Here is a 15,216-nt window from a genome sequence, read left to right on the forward strand (position 1 = left end):
CCCTTACTAATTCACAATGTTGATTTTACCAGTGTCTTCCGAAAAATCATTGAACTCAGAACTTTTTCCCCAATGATGTGGCCACCACAAATATCAATTTGATGCACATTTTAATTTTGAAATGTCCCTGTACCTACAGAATAAATGTTACTTTTGTAAGTCCCCCATTATTTTTAGAATTGAGTTAATCAATCATGACTGAATAATCAATAAGCAATAGAAACTACTGCTGCTGTAAACCATGAACTCCCATTTGTCCCCCATAGGACCACCCTGAGCTGCTGAATATTTCCAACATGTTCTGTCCTTGTCTTAAGTCTTGAATAAATGTACTGAACTTACAGACATCACCATTGCATTCCTTCCTCTGGTAATCCTTACTTGTGGTTATCTAGGTTGCATTCCACATCCCAAATAAACGTTCATCACCAACTTTTAAGTTCTAAACTTTTTATTAATCTGGATATTTATTTTCCTCAAAACACAGTATCCTCCAGTGTAGAAATGGCATCTTTGGCCTAACTGGTCTGTGTTGACCAAGATTTACATCTCAGCTAGTTCCATTTGCCTTTGTTCGGCTAATATCCCTCTAAATGTTTCTTACTGAAGTACTTTTATACACAGTATTTCTATATAAAATAGAGTAGTCATTATGCAATTCTCAATCCTACCTGGCAATGCATTCTTTAACTTCCTCGGTCATGAACCATGTTTGAAGTAATGTGTTCAGATAACTCGTGGCTCCCCGAGTTTTCAATCCAACAAAATGTTTACCTGTAATAAAACCAGGAAGAAAATAGAAAAGTAGTTTTATGTCCAAATAACGTCAATTCAGTTTCCGGTGGTTCCTTATAACAATCCTCACAATGTAAGAAAGTATAGCAAAAAGCTTTATGATAAACAGCGAAATTTCAAAACAGCACACACAGAATGCTGGAGGAACTCAGCAGGACAGGCAGCATCTATGGAAGAGTTCTGCTGAAGGGTCTCCGCCCAAAATCATTGCTCAGATTTCCAACATCAGCAGATTTCTCTTGCTTGTGAAAGGACAAAGTATAATTGGGTAAAAGAAGATGATATATATTTGTATTGTAGATTGCTTGAGATAAAGCCCAGAGTGCGCCCTGCCGACCCTTTGAACTGCACAGCCCAGCAACCCCCAAATTAACCCTAACCCAATCAGATGACAATTTACAATCACCAGTTAACTTACCAACTGGTGTCTGAGAGTATTAGAGATGTTCCACCAGCAACTGAATCAGACTCGAAAAGAAGAGATATTAAACGGTATTTTGGAAACAGAAATATGCCACATTTTTGAGAATTATTCAGAGGATGTTTTGAGCCAAGAGTGCAAAGGTTGAATAAATGACTACCAGGTTAAAACAGTGAAATGCAGACGTCCCACCCTGCAAAAAAGTCATTTCAGGGAGGTCTCAACCGGAAGTCTCAACCTCATAACAGTCTGTGTCAATGAATTTGTTAATTTTGCAAGACAACAGATTCACAAGTGTTTTGTGAGACAGCTGACTTCTGAATTCTGTCTTAATGGCCATGTTCACAATTGCTGCTGTCTTGGTTGATGAACAGACATAGTTTTTTGCTATTTCTGAATCAGGAAACATTTTTCTGAATAGCTTGCCTGTGTGCTTACTCACCTGGAATGGCAGGTTATGCTTAACGATAAAAGATGTAAAGTACACCTCAGCTCTAGTGATCTTCTCTGTCAGACTTTAGTTTTTTGCTGAAAAAAACTGTGAAATACTTGAGCAGCCTTCCCTGTGCTTAGCCTCCCTAATATGTTGTGGTCCCTAAAAGAAATAAAAGCATAAGGTGTATCCTTATTTCTGGTGTGCGCCACTTAACGTCCATTCGGACAACGTCCAATCACATATACGTCCATAGTCTCTCTCTCTCACACACACACACACACACACACTCACACACTCCGGACTTCTCTGTGGATTGTCACTTTGTTGCAGTGGAGTGGCTTCTGTAGTCCTGTGATCCCAAGAGCGATGCCACCTGGAGCTATGCTCCTGGTAGGGCCACCCACAGCGGTAAGGTCGAGAGTGAGGTCCCTGACAAAGAACAATCCAACCAAGACCTCAACGGTGGAACGGGCAGACGAAGTTTCTTCAAACTCAATGGCTGTGAAGGCGGATGAAGGCTGCAACAAATCCATCAGCTCCAATCGTCGTAGTTTCCATGCCACTGGAATCAGTTGGTTGATTTGGATTCAGTTGGTTGATCAGTTGATCAGTTGGAGATTAGTGGGCAAGATTAGGGCACATGGTATTGGCGGCAGAGTACTGACATGGATTGAAAATTGGCTGGCTGACAGAAACAAAGAGTAGCGATTAACGGGTCCCTTTCGGAATGGCAGGCGGTGACCAGTGGGGTACCGCAGGGTTCAGTGCTGGGACCGCAGCTGTTTACAATATATATTAATGATTTAGATGAGGGAATTAACAGTAACATTAGCAAATTTGCCAATGACACAAAGCTGGGAGGCAGTGTGAAATGTGAGGAGGATGTTATGAGAATGCAGGGTGACTTGGACAGGCTGGGTGAGTGGGCAGATGCATGGCAGATGCAGTTTAATGTGGATAAATGTGAGGTTATCCACTTTGGTGATAAGAACGGGAAGTCAGATTATTATCTAAATGGAGTCAAGTTACAAAAAAGGGAAGCACAACGAGATGTAGGTGTTCTTGTGCATCAGTCACTGAAAGCAAGCATGCAAGTACAGCAGGCAGTGAAAAAAGCTAATGGCATGCTGGCCTTCATAACAAGGGTAATTGAGTATAAGAGCAAAGAGGTCCTTCTGCAGCTGTACAGGGCCCTGGTGAGACCACACCTGGAGTACTGTGTGCAGTCTTGGTCTCCAAATTTGAGGAAGGACATTCTTGCTATTAAGGGAGTGCAGCGTGGGTTCACAAGGTTAATTCCCGGGAAGGCGGGACTGTCATATGTCGAAAGATTGGAGCGACTGAGCTTGTATACTCTGGAATTTAGAAGGCTGGGAGGGATCTTATTGAAACATATAAGATTATTAAGGGATTGGACACGCTGCAGGCAGGAAGCATGTTCCCGCTGATGGGTGAATCCAGAACCAGAGGCCACAGTTTAAGAATTAGGGGTAGGCCATTTAGAACGGAGTTGAGGAAAAACTTTTTCACCCAGAGTGTGGTGGATATATAGAATGCTCTGCCCCAGAAGGCTGTGGAGGCCAAGTCTCTGGATGCTTTCAAGAAAGAGATGGATAGAGCTCTTAAAGATAGCAGAATCAAAGGTTATGGGGATAAGGCAGGAACTGGATACTGATTGTGGATGATCAGCCATGATCACAGTGAATGGCGGTGCTGGCTTGAAGGGCCGAATGGCCTACTCCTGCATCTATTGCCTATTGTCTATTGTCTATTGATTTGTGAAGTATCGTGTGCTTCTTGGAGTGCAACATCAAGTACACGTTAAACAAATACACGCACAGGCGTCTTCACTCTGTGGGCCTCTTCTTATAGATGAACAGAACAAAGGCCATCATCCGCGACCTCGAAGGATAGCCACAGCAACGACGAATAGTAGGGATCAGAACTTACTTTCTTACATCGAAATGAGGGATTTTTAATGAGTGATTTAGAAGTTCTGTATCTTCAAGTTCAAGTTTATTATCATCTGGCTGATTGTCCACAAACGAAACAACCCCTGTATGGACCACAGTGTAGCCATAATACATATATCATGCACACCACATAAAACAATATATTACTATATGATTTAATAAAGTGTAATTCAAAATGCATATAAAGTGCGCAGCACAGGTAAACAGTTCACTGTCCAAATGACAGGACCTCGGTGGGGGCGATTTTGGAATTTTGCTCCAAATTTAACCCCGCTCGAATCCCCTTTAAGAGGCCAACATGCCCCACCCATACAGGACAGCCTCACGTAGTCAGGTTGTCACCGCCAGCCTTGGCAATTTCTTCACCAGGTTTTTGTATTTCATCACCGACAATTGTCCGGATGATTTCAGCGTCATTACAGACGGCAGTAACTGAACTGATGGAATATGGAAGAGAGAGAGAGGTCGACTGTACAACCCACCCACAGAGAAAACTGATAGGTCTACTTAGCACAAAGAGAGACCAAGCAGGATTCATTCATTTTCTTTCGTTCTTTTCTTCCCTCTCCCTCTCTAAAAAATCTATTTCTGGGATATTGTATATAACTTGAGGGCATCAGGGAGCCGCTGTCGATATGCGGGAGACTCCCGGAACTCCCGGTAGAGGTGGGATGTCTGGAAGTCTGCAGTTCGAAGTTCAGTGTTACAGTAATACAGAAACTCTTGAACAGCATGGAAGACTGGGGCAGAGGGAAATCATTGGAGAACTTTCAAAATTCCGCCCAACGCCTACAATAGGAATGTGGTATAACTACTGATCGCGTTCTTTTAACAACTTTGTCCACCACTGAACGTTGATCCTTGACTCGTGACGTGCCATTCTACTTCGAATTGACTTCTCATCCTCCCCCGTCGCACCCACACCTCCCACCCCCCCGCCCCAACTCCGCACGAGGCCGCTACTTTCATCGCCTTACCTGGTTTGCTGCCCATCATTTTCTTGCGGTCTGTAAAACATTACCAACAAAATTAAGTTATAAAGTCGCTATAAACAACAGACAGACAGAGAGAGAGAGAGAGAAAACTGTTCGGCAACGCATTATCCTTAAATTCAACCAGAGAATTCATCTTATCAGGAGCTCAATGCCGAAAGATTTTTTTCTTTACAGTAACACATTTGATTAAAGGTGATTTAAGCTTCATACTTTGATAGCCGATAGACTTTAGGAACCAGTACAAAGAGAGAGTGACAGGTATCCAACTGTAAACCCAACGCTGGAGTCACTACGAAGTTCTGCAACTAGTTACGAAGGACATAATCACGAATTACTAGTTGAAAGTTGCAACATTTATTCGGATTATTGGCGCCAAATACACTCTTCTACTAAGAATGCCTTTTTGTCACTTGTTAGCATTTTTAATATATATAAAACTTTCTATTTCACATTCTCTGAACCATGGGGCCGTCTCTACAGACCGGAAAAAAATAAGGAAGTCATAGGTTTAGTAATAAGGAGTAACAGGTTTAGTATACTATGGTGCCCACTTGTGCTCATTACAAACATGTTGTACAGAGAAATATTGCTTTATAGGCAGTTGTTGCCGGATCTTTCAGGTGGGATTTAAAACCAATTTGTTTTGATTTGGATTTCAGGAGGGGGGACCCCATCGATTATGTCCTGGTCCCAGTAGTATTGGCCATCCAATTCCGTGTGTGAGAGCGGAGGACGACTTTAATCCACCCCACTCGCCTTTGAATGCATCTATTTACACAAATTTTATGCGGTTACGCAAGTCTTTTTATTCCTGGGCCACTTGCAAATGCTAGCAACTGAGTTGTAATGAGAAGGAAGTTAAGCCATTCGGACAGGAAACTAAATGAGTGATAGGACATTACTGACAACTGGCAGGGGTGACACAACCTCCCCAGAGAGCTGAGAACTGTTGGCAGACCGCAAGTGGTGCATGTACAGTCAGGTGACCGAGGTTGATGATTCACATAAACACCGGGCTGGTGGGCTGAAGTCCTGGGTCAATTCGGACAACTCATGAAGTTTGTTCAGTAGTTTGCAGATCCTCAGTAAATTTCACTCTCGATCAAATCAGGAGAGTACCAGACATGGAATGGGATTTTAAGAAGTTCCAGCTGAATGGTGGAGTCAGGGGCAAAGTTTCTCACCCTATGAATCTGAGGTGGTGCTGAAAATAAGGGGTGATATCACAACATCAGCGGGAAACAAGACTTTTTTGAGCTAAATGTTGTATTTGTTCTTCTGGGTGGTATAACTCACTGGCTCAGAAGGTACTGTGAAGTAACTTAATGAGAAGCCTAGATAAATGAGATTTCTTGGAATCATATCGCTCAGATACAGGCCTCTTGCCCATGTCATCCATGTCGATCGTGATGCCTATCCATGCAAATTCATTTTGTCCACGTTAGGTCTGTATTCCTCAATGTCTGTTCTGTTTAAGCAGCTTGTCCAAATCATTTTTTTAAGCTTTGTAATTGCATCTGCCTCTATTGCTCCCTCCAGAATCAGAATCAGGTTTATTTTCACTGACATATGTTATGGCATTTGTTGTTTTGTTTCAGCAGTATAGTGCAAGATGTAAACAATCACCACGGTCACAATAACTGAAGAGATCCTGCACAGTGAGTACAGGAAGTTAGAGAAGAGGCTGAAGAGCAGGACCTCCAAAGTAATCATCTCTGGATTCCTGCCGGTGCCACGTGTTAGTCAGGGCAGGAATAGGCTAGATAGTGTGAAATGTGTGTATTTTAATGCTAGGTGTATTATAAGTAAAGGGGATGAACTTTTAGCATGGATCAGTATGTAGAACTGTGGTGTTCCGGCCCTTCCAGGGACTTGGTCGAGAGAGGGACAGGAATGGGAGATTAATATCCCAGGGTTTCAATGTTTTAGGAAAGATAGAGAGGGATATAAAAGTGGAGGGGGAGTTGCACAACTAATCAGGAACAGTATCATAGCTGAATTCAGAGGGGACATAAAGAAGGACCCGTCCATTGAGTGGAAATGTGTAGAATTGAAAAAAATAGGAGACACTCTGATGGGATTGTACTGCAGACTCACAATAGTCACTGAGATATTGAGGAACAGATATGCAGGCAGGTTTATATGCAGGAAGGATGTCGAGCCTTTGGAGAGAGTGCAGAAGAGGTTTACCAGGATGTTGCCTGGACTAGAGGGCATGTGCTATCACAAGAGGTTGGACAAACTTGGGTTGTTTCCTCTGGCATGGCAAAGGATAAACTGAGATCTGATAGAGACTTACCAGATTGAGAGAGGCATGGATGGAGTAGATGGACAGTAACTTTTTCCCAGGGTTGAAATATCTAATACCAGAGGTTATGCATTTAAAATGAGAGGGGATAATTTCAAAGCAGATATGAGGGGCCAATATTTTACACAGATACTGGCGGGTGCCTGGAATGTACTGCCTTGTGTGGTGGTAGAGGCAAAGACATTAGAGATTTCTGAGAGATATTTTTAAAAGGCACATGAATGTGAGGAAAATGGAAGGATATGGACATTTTGCAGGCAGGAGAGACTAGTTTAGTTAGCCATTTCACTAATTACTAATTTAATTGGTTCAGCACACCATTGTGAGCTGAAGAGCCTGGTAGAGGGCTGTACTGTTCTATAAAGATAAATAGAGAGATAGATAGTGCAAAAGATGAGTCACAAAGTCGTGTTCATAGAGTCATGGACCATCCATAAATCAAAGGCGGAGCGAAAGAAACTGTTCGTAAAATATTGAGTATGAGTCTTCAGGCTCCTGTACCTCTATGATGCTGGTAATGAGAAGATGGAATGTTCCAGATGGTGAGGGTCCTTAATGATGGATGCCTCTTTCTTTAGTCACTGCCTTTTGAAGATATCCTCGATGGTGGGAGGGCTGAGCCTGTAATGGATCTGGATGAGTTTACAGCCCTCTGCACCTTTTTCCAATCATGTGCTTTGGAACCGCCATACCAGATGGTGATAAGACCATAAGACAATAAGACATAGGAGCAGAATTAGGCCATTTGGCCCAACAAGTTTGCTCTGCCATTCGATCACAGCTGATCCTTTTTTCCCCTTCTCAACCCCAGCATCACATCCCTGCTCTTGTATTCTAGACCTCGAAAATGAATACTAGCATTGCATTTGCCTTCCTCACCACTGACTCAACCTGCAAGCTAACCTTTCGGGTGTTCTGCACAAGGACACTCAAGTCCCTTTGCATCTCAGATTTTTGGATTTTCTCCCCATTTGCAAAATAGTCTACACACTTATTTCTTCTTCCAAAATGGATGACCATGCATTTTCCAACATTGTATTTCATTTGCCACTTTCTTGCCTATACTCCAAACCTAAGTTCTTCTGCAGCCTTCCTGTTTGCTCAACACTACATGCCCCTCCACCAATCTTTGTATCATCTGCAAACTTGGCAACAAAGCCATCTATTCCATCACCTAAATCGTTGATATATAGCATAAAAAGAATCGGTCCCAACACCGACCCCTTCAGGACACTACTAGTCACTGGCAGCCAACCAGAAAAGGATCCTTTTATTCCCACTTGCTGACTCCTATCAATAAGCCATGCCAGTAACTTTCCTGTAATACCATGGGCTCTTAACCTGGTAAGTAGCCTCATGTGTAGCACCTTGTCAAAGGCCTTCTGAAAGTCCTAATATACGACATCTATTGCATCGTCTTTGTCTGTCCTGCTTGTAAACTCCTCAAACAATCTCAACAAGTTTGTGAGGCAACATCTTTCCTTAAGGAAACTATGTTGACTTTGTGCTATTGTTTCCTGTATCACCAAGTCATAGCCTCATTCTTAGCAAGCGATTTCAACATCTTCCCAACCCCTGAGGTCAAGCTAACTTGTCTATAATTTCCTTTCTGCTGCCTTCCTTGTTTCTTAAAGAGTGGAGTGATATTTCCAATTTTTCAGTCAGCCAGAACCATGCCAGAGTCGAATGATTCTTGGAAGTTCATTACTAATGCCTCCACAATCTCTACCCCTACCACATTCAGTACCCAGGGGTGCAGTTCATCTGGTCCCCATGACTTATGCACCTTTAGGTCTTTCAGCTTTCTGTGCACCTTCTCCCTTGTAATAGTAATTGCAGTCACTACTCTTCCCTCACACTCTTCAACACCTGGCACACTGCTTGTGTCTTCTACAGTGAATACTGATGCAAAATACTCATTTAGTTCATTTGCCATCTCCTTGTCCCCCATTATTATTTCTCCGACCTCATTTTTTTTACCAGTCTTATATCCACTCATCTCTTTTATTTTTTATACACTTGAAAAAGCTTTTTCTATCCATCTTGATATTGTTTGCTAGTTTTCTTTCATGTTTCATTTTTTCCATCCTATTGATTCTTTTCATTGCTTTCTGTAGGTTTTTAAAAGATTCCTAGTCCTCTTATCTTCCCATTAGTTTTTGCTTTGTTGTATGTCCTCTCTTTGCCTTTACATTACCTCTGACTTTCCTTCGAGCCATGGTTGTACTATTTTGCCGATTGAGTATTTCTTTGTTTTTGGAATACATCTATCCTGCACCTTCCACATTTTCCCCAGAAGGTCAAGCCATTGCTGCTCTGTTGTCACCCCTGCCAGCATCTCCTTCCAATTTACTTTGGCCAAATCCTCTCTCATACCATGGTAATTTCCTTTACTCAACCAAAATATTGCTATGTCATACCGTACTTTACCTTCCCCCTATCAAATTTCAAGTTGAACACAATCACATTGTAATCACTGTAACTCATGGGTTCCTTTACCTTCAGCTCCCTAATCACTTCAACTTAATTACATAACATCCCAAACCAGTATAGCCGATCCCCTAGTAAGCTTAATGACAAACTGCTCTAAAAAGCTAACTCGTGGGCATTCAACAAATTCACTGTCTTGAGATCCATTGCCAACCTGATTTTCGCGATCTACCTGCATGTTAAAATCTCCCGTAACTATCATAACATTGCCCTTTTGACATGCCTTTTCTATTTCCTGCTGTCATTTGTAGTCCACATTCCCACTAGTGCTGGGAGGCCTGCATATGACTGCCATCAGTGTCCTTTTACCCTTGCAGTTTCTTAACTCAAACCCACAAGGCTTCAACATCTTCCCATGTTATGTCACATCTTTTTAATGATTTGATGCCATTCTTTATGAGCAGAGCCATGCCATCCCCTCTGCCTACCCTCCTGTCCCACCAATCCAACATTGAACGTTGGACCTTCAGCTCCCAACTAGCAACATCCTTCTGCCGCAATTCAGTGATGGCCACAATATCATCTCTGATTATGTTAAAAGTGCAAGATCATTCACCTTATTTCTTACCTCCGTGCATTGAGATATAAAGAGCGCTGTATTAGCTAACCTTTATGACTCTGCATTCCTAATGCATTGATATTCACCCTGCTGGCTGTAATTTTGTCCTATCAGCAGCCTACCCTTTCTGACAGACTGACTACACGCAATCTTTGCTTTTTTACCATCTGTTCTATCTTGAGTCCCTTCACTCTGGTTCCCATACTCCTGCCAAACTGGTTTGATCCCTCCCCAATAGCTCTAACAAACCTACCCATGAAAATATTTGTCCCCTTTGGGTTCACCTGCAACCCATCCCTTTTGTGCAGGTCAAACCTCCCCCAGAGGAGATCCAATGATCTAAAAAATCTGAAGCCCTGACCCCCTGCAACAGTCTCTCAGCCGAGTTATCCTGTTTCTACCTTCACAGGTGTGTGGCACAGGTAGCAATTGAAAAATCATTACCCTGGATGTCCTGGTTCTCAGCTTTCTGCCTAGCTCTCCAAATCCCCTCATCAGGACCCCTTTGCTTTTCTTTCCTACGTCACTGGTACCAATATATACCAAAACTTCTGGCAGCTCTTCTCTCTCCTCCTCCAAAATGCTGTGGATGCAATCCAAGACGTCCCTCACTCTGGCACCTGGGAGGCAACATATCACCCCTTGTCCTGTCCATGTGCACAGAATCTCCTGTCTGTTCCTCTGACTATTGAGTCCCCAATCACTACCACTCCCCTCTTCTCCCTCTTGCCCTTCTGCACCATGGACCCAAGCTCAGTGCCAGTAACCTGGTCTCCATGGCATTCCCCTGGGAAGTCATCCCCCACAACAGTTTCCCAAACAGTGTACTTATTATTGAGGAGAATGGCCACAGGGTTGCTCTGCACTAACTGCCTATTTACTGTCCTATTCCTGCTCCTGACAGTCACACAGCTACCCACCTCCTGCAACTTAGGGGTGAGCACTTCCCTGTAATTCTGACCGGTGATCTCCCACTCTCCTGTACAAGCCAAAGGTCATCCAGCTGCTGCTCCAGATCCCTAACATGGAATTCAGGGAGCTGCAGCTGGATGCACTTCATGCAGATGTAGTTTGCTGGGAGATACTGGGTCTGATCAGCAGGTCGAGCAGCATTGGTGGGAGGAAAGGAATTGTCAATATTTTGGGTGGAAACTCTGCATCCAGATCCTGAACATCTGATGAATCTCTTCTGCACTCTCTCTGTGGCCCCATTTATGTCACATACCCCGTGACGGGGATAAAGAACCAGCAGAGATGGAAAACACTTTGGAGTCTCGTATTGCTATACACTAATAATATTTATTAGTAACTACGCAATACAATAATATAAATGTAAATAAATCAAACAGGTTAACAATGATTATACATAAAAGTAAGTGTGGAATATATATGTATGAAAAAAACAAGCTTCTTTAAGTCTAGGGGTAAAAAGATACAGTCTTACGATGTTGAGTAAAGTTCAGTTCAGTTCAGTTGGTGGTATTGAGTTGAGTAGTGATGGAGAGAGAGAGAGAGTGAGTTGAGTCTTCAGGTGAGCTGATACCGTCGATCTTCTCGTCGTCCTCCGAAATCCTTTACAAGTCACCGACTGTGACTTTAAGCAGGGGGACTGGTCTTCTGTGGTGGAGCTATCACCCAGGCAAGGGTGGACACATAGACAACTCCCCACGAGTCAACCTCTTCTCCTTCAAACTGGAATTGTAATTTGGATCAATCCGCCTGATCGATCCTCCAAAACCCACTTTCTCTGCGGGCACAACAATGCTCATTCAGTGTCCAGATCATGTGTCTGAGGTCTGTATCATCTGACCTCCCATTTATTTCACCAGGCTGAGCATCACCTGTCATTCAAAGAGTCCCTCCTTCCTTTGGCTGTAAAGCAGTGCAAGCAGGCAACATGTCCTTGAACGTAACATCAACAACCAGCCTTTGGTCACCATAGCAACCTTCAAGCTGCTCGGTGCTGTCTCCAACTCCAAACTCAGTAAAAGTCCAAAGTTACTTCCAATGCCTTAAAGTGACAGTCCAACCGTTAATCTTCGTCTCTCTCTCTCTCTCTCTCTCTCTCTGTCTCTCTCTCTCTCTCTCTCTCTTTTCTAAAGCAACATATCAGTGGTAAATAACTCTGTCTCTCTCTCCTTTCCAAACAAACCATCAATGATAAATGTCTCTCTCCAAACAGTTAATAGGGGTACTTCTGGATCCCCTCACACTACCATATTGTTCCTGTAATGTAGCAGCCAGAATTGTACAGAGTATTGAAGTGGGGTCTCTCCAAAGTTTTGTACATTTGCAACAGGACATCACAATAGTTATACTCAGTGCCTCAGCTTCAAGATTGAAGTTTATTATCACATGATTGAAGTTTATTACGGCACACGCAGTGAAATGTGTTATTTGCATTAACAACCAACACACCCGAGTGTGTACTGGGGCAGCACTCATTCTGGTGCCAACATAGAATGCCCACAAAGCTTGGCAGAACAACACAGGACACAACAGCAAAACCGACCCCATTCCTCCCTCCTATCCACACACATACACAATCCTCTAACCCCAAGGTAGTCTGTCTTCATCGACATTCAGCCCCCAGCGGACCCAGGATCAGACTCAGACATGCAGATATTGGGTCGTCAGCTACCCCAGTGGACTCGCATCAATTCACAGATCCAGGGTCCTCAACCTCTGGAGCTCTGATTGAACCTTAGGCCTCGATCCTTGTCTTTGATCCCAGAACCCACCAATCACCAAACACCAGACTTCGAACTCTGAGCTCACTGATGGCAGAAGCCTGAATACTAGGCCTCAAACTCTGATCTCACCTATTCTTGATGCTGGGGGTCATCGACCTCATTTTTCCCATCTACATGGAATCCCTTCTCTGGAACCTGCTGACAACTCTCTGGGCTGGGGGTGGGGAGTGGTGGTACCAGCCTTTGTCCACACTAGCCTGCTGGTCCAACATCTGGCTGGACATTCTGGCCAACCCGTGGGTGTCCCAAGTTCACATCCCTAGCCTTTGAATGTGGAGCAGGGACTGCAGAATCTACCCTGTTCTCCAATTACCCCACATCTCTGATCATAAACTTGAACCAGATCCCACTTCCCACGCTGTCTTCATTGACCCAAAAAGAAATAAGCAACTTCAACAGAGATCACAGTTTGCTGCCATCTTGTGTCCCTTTGCCAGTATATCAAGTGGCACTTTTTTTGGCAGTTTGTTCCTCATAGCCACCATGCACTATGTAAAACAAACCTGTCTCTCAGATCACCTTTAAATCTTTCTCCCGTCACCTTTTACACATGACCTCTGGAAAAAGACTGTACTATTTCCTCAATCTAGGCCTCTGATAGCTTTATAAGTCTCTGCAAGGTCACACCTCAGCCTTCTTTTCACCTAGGAGACAGTTCCCAGCTTATTGAATCCCTATTTCTAACTCATGTTCTCTGGTCCAGGCAACATTCGATGAATCTTTTCTGCAAATCTTAATCACATCTTTCTTATAGATTGACAACCAGAACTGAACACAGTAATCCAAGTGTAGACAAACCAAAGATTTGTCCAACTGTAACAATATGTACCGACTCTACTCAAATCCTCCACTAACGAAAACAACCATACACATGCCTTCTTCATGCCTGTCTACTCATGTTGCCACATTCTGAGAACTCTTGTACCTGTATCTCTAGGTCTCTCTGTTCAACAAAATTCTCCAAGGCCCTATCATTTACTGTGCAGATCCAGCCACATTTTACCCAACTGAAATGTAACATCTCACACTTGTCTGTGTTAAATTCTGTCAGCCATTCCCTTGCCAACTTTTCCAGTTAATCTAGTTTCTTTTGCATATTTAGACAACATTCTTCACAATACAATATCACTAAGCTTAGTATTATTTGCAAACTTTCTAATCATGCCACCTATATTCTCTTCCAAATCATCAGAGTATCAGATGAACTTTAAAAGATCCTGCATTGAATCTTGTGGCATCACACTGATCTCAAAGTTTCCCAATCTGAAGAGCAATGGTCCACTGCCACCTACCACCAAGCCAATTTTGTATTCAGACAGAAGCCTCAAACTCAAGCAGATCAGCTCCAAGTCCAGGACCTATTGAGTGATGTATTTATTTTATTGCTCTTCAAGTCAAAGTTGAGTTAATTGTCATATGCACAAGTACATGCTTACTTGCTGCTGCATCAGAGCCGCATAAAATCAGAGACAAAACTGTCACAAGAAAAGCATATTTAAACATAAATGATACATACAAGATAAAGTTCCATTTAGAACAAGCCGATTACAGTGCCAAGTGGTCAATGTGGTCACGCCATTGCTGCCCTGAGTTTTCAATTACATTTTATGTTTTCAATTGGATGTGAATATTTCACCTGAAACCCTGACACCTACTTATCCATCATCTGCAGCAGCTGAGGAATCCTTCCCTTTGTGCTTCATGTACAGATAACTTGACAATTGTTTGGTATTATCACATGTACTAGGATTCAGTGAAATGCTTTGTTTCGCTTGCTGTCCAGACAGATAATTCTAAACATCAGTACATTGAGGTGTTAGAAAAAGGGGGAAACAAACCACAGAATGTAGTTTCACAGTTAAAGAAAGAGTGTAGACAGGTAGACAAGGACCAAGGGCAATGATGACCATGTAGACTGAAAGTTTAAGAGTTCATCTTTATTATACAAGATGTACCACAGAGCGCCAAGTATCCAGTAAACAGGATCAAATTGTTCATAGTGCCTATTTTCTTTGACCACTGTTGCCCACCCAGGATTGTTTACTGGATGTTTTGGTTCCTTTGCTCCTTTTTCCTCCATTTTCCTTCTTGTCATTTTATCAATGCCTGTAGGCTAATTCACCGTGGATGCATTGACAGGACCAGCCTTATTTAGGTTCCCCAGCACCACGTTGGGGAACTGACGCTCAGATCCGAAACAAGATGAGAGTTGGAGTGGAATCTGAGACTTCAATCATTTCAGTCCAGGAAGTTAAGATCCTATTGGTCCAATCTTGTCAAATCACCAGATGCCAGATACATTGGAACACAATGCTCACTGCCATTGAAGGAAATGAAAGATTTTGCACCAAAAACAAAATCAAGATTGATGACATAAAATTGAATAGGAAAATGGTTCATCTAATATCGGAGAATATATATAGTATACAACCTGAAATTCTTGCTCTACACAGACATCCACAAAAACAGAAGAGAATCCCAAAGAA

The 15,216-nt window shown here is 42.8% G+C and overlaps 1 protein-coding gene across 1 annotated transcript in view; it reads right to left on the reverse strand.

Annotated features, from left to right (window-relative positions):
- The window catches only part of LOC140196405 (ubiquitin carboxyl-terminal hydrolase 17-like protein 19), a 51,836-nt gene extending 46,762 nt beyond the window's left edge, over positions 1–5,074 (reverse strand). Inside the window, exons 1-4 of the mRNA XM_072255548.1 lie at positions 4,831–5,074; positions 4,603–4,632; positions 1,659–1,811; positions 672–774 (exon numbers count right to left, since the gene is read on the reverse strand). The gene's annotated coding sequence lies outside the window, so the exon portion shown is untranslated. The remainder of the gene's footprint in view (positions 1–671; positions 775–1,658; positions 1,812–4,602; positions 4,633–4,830) is intronic.
- Positions 5,075–15,216: the final 10,142 nt, after the last annotated feature.

Source organism: Mobula birostris, chromosome 4, assembly GCF_030028105.1.
Source record: "Mobula birostris isolate sMobBir1 chromosome 4, sMobBir1.hap1, whole genome shotgun sequence".
NCBI lineage: Eukaryota > Metazoa > Chordata > Chondrichthyes > Myliobatiformes > Myliobatidae > Mobula > Mobula birostris.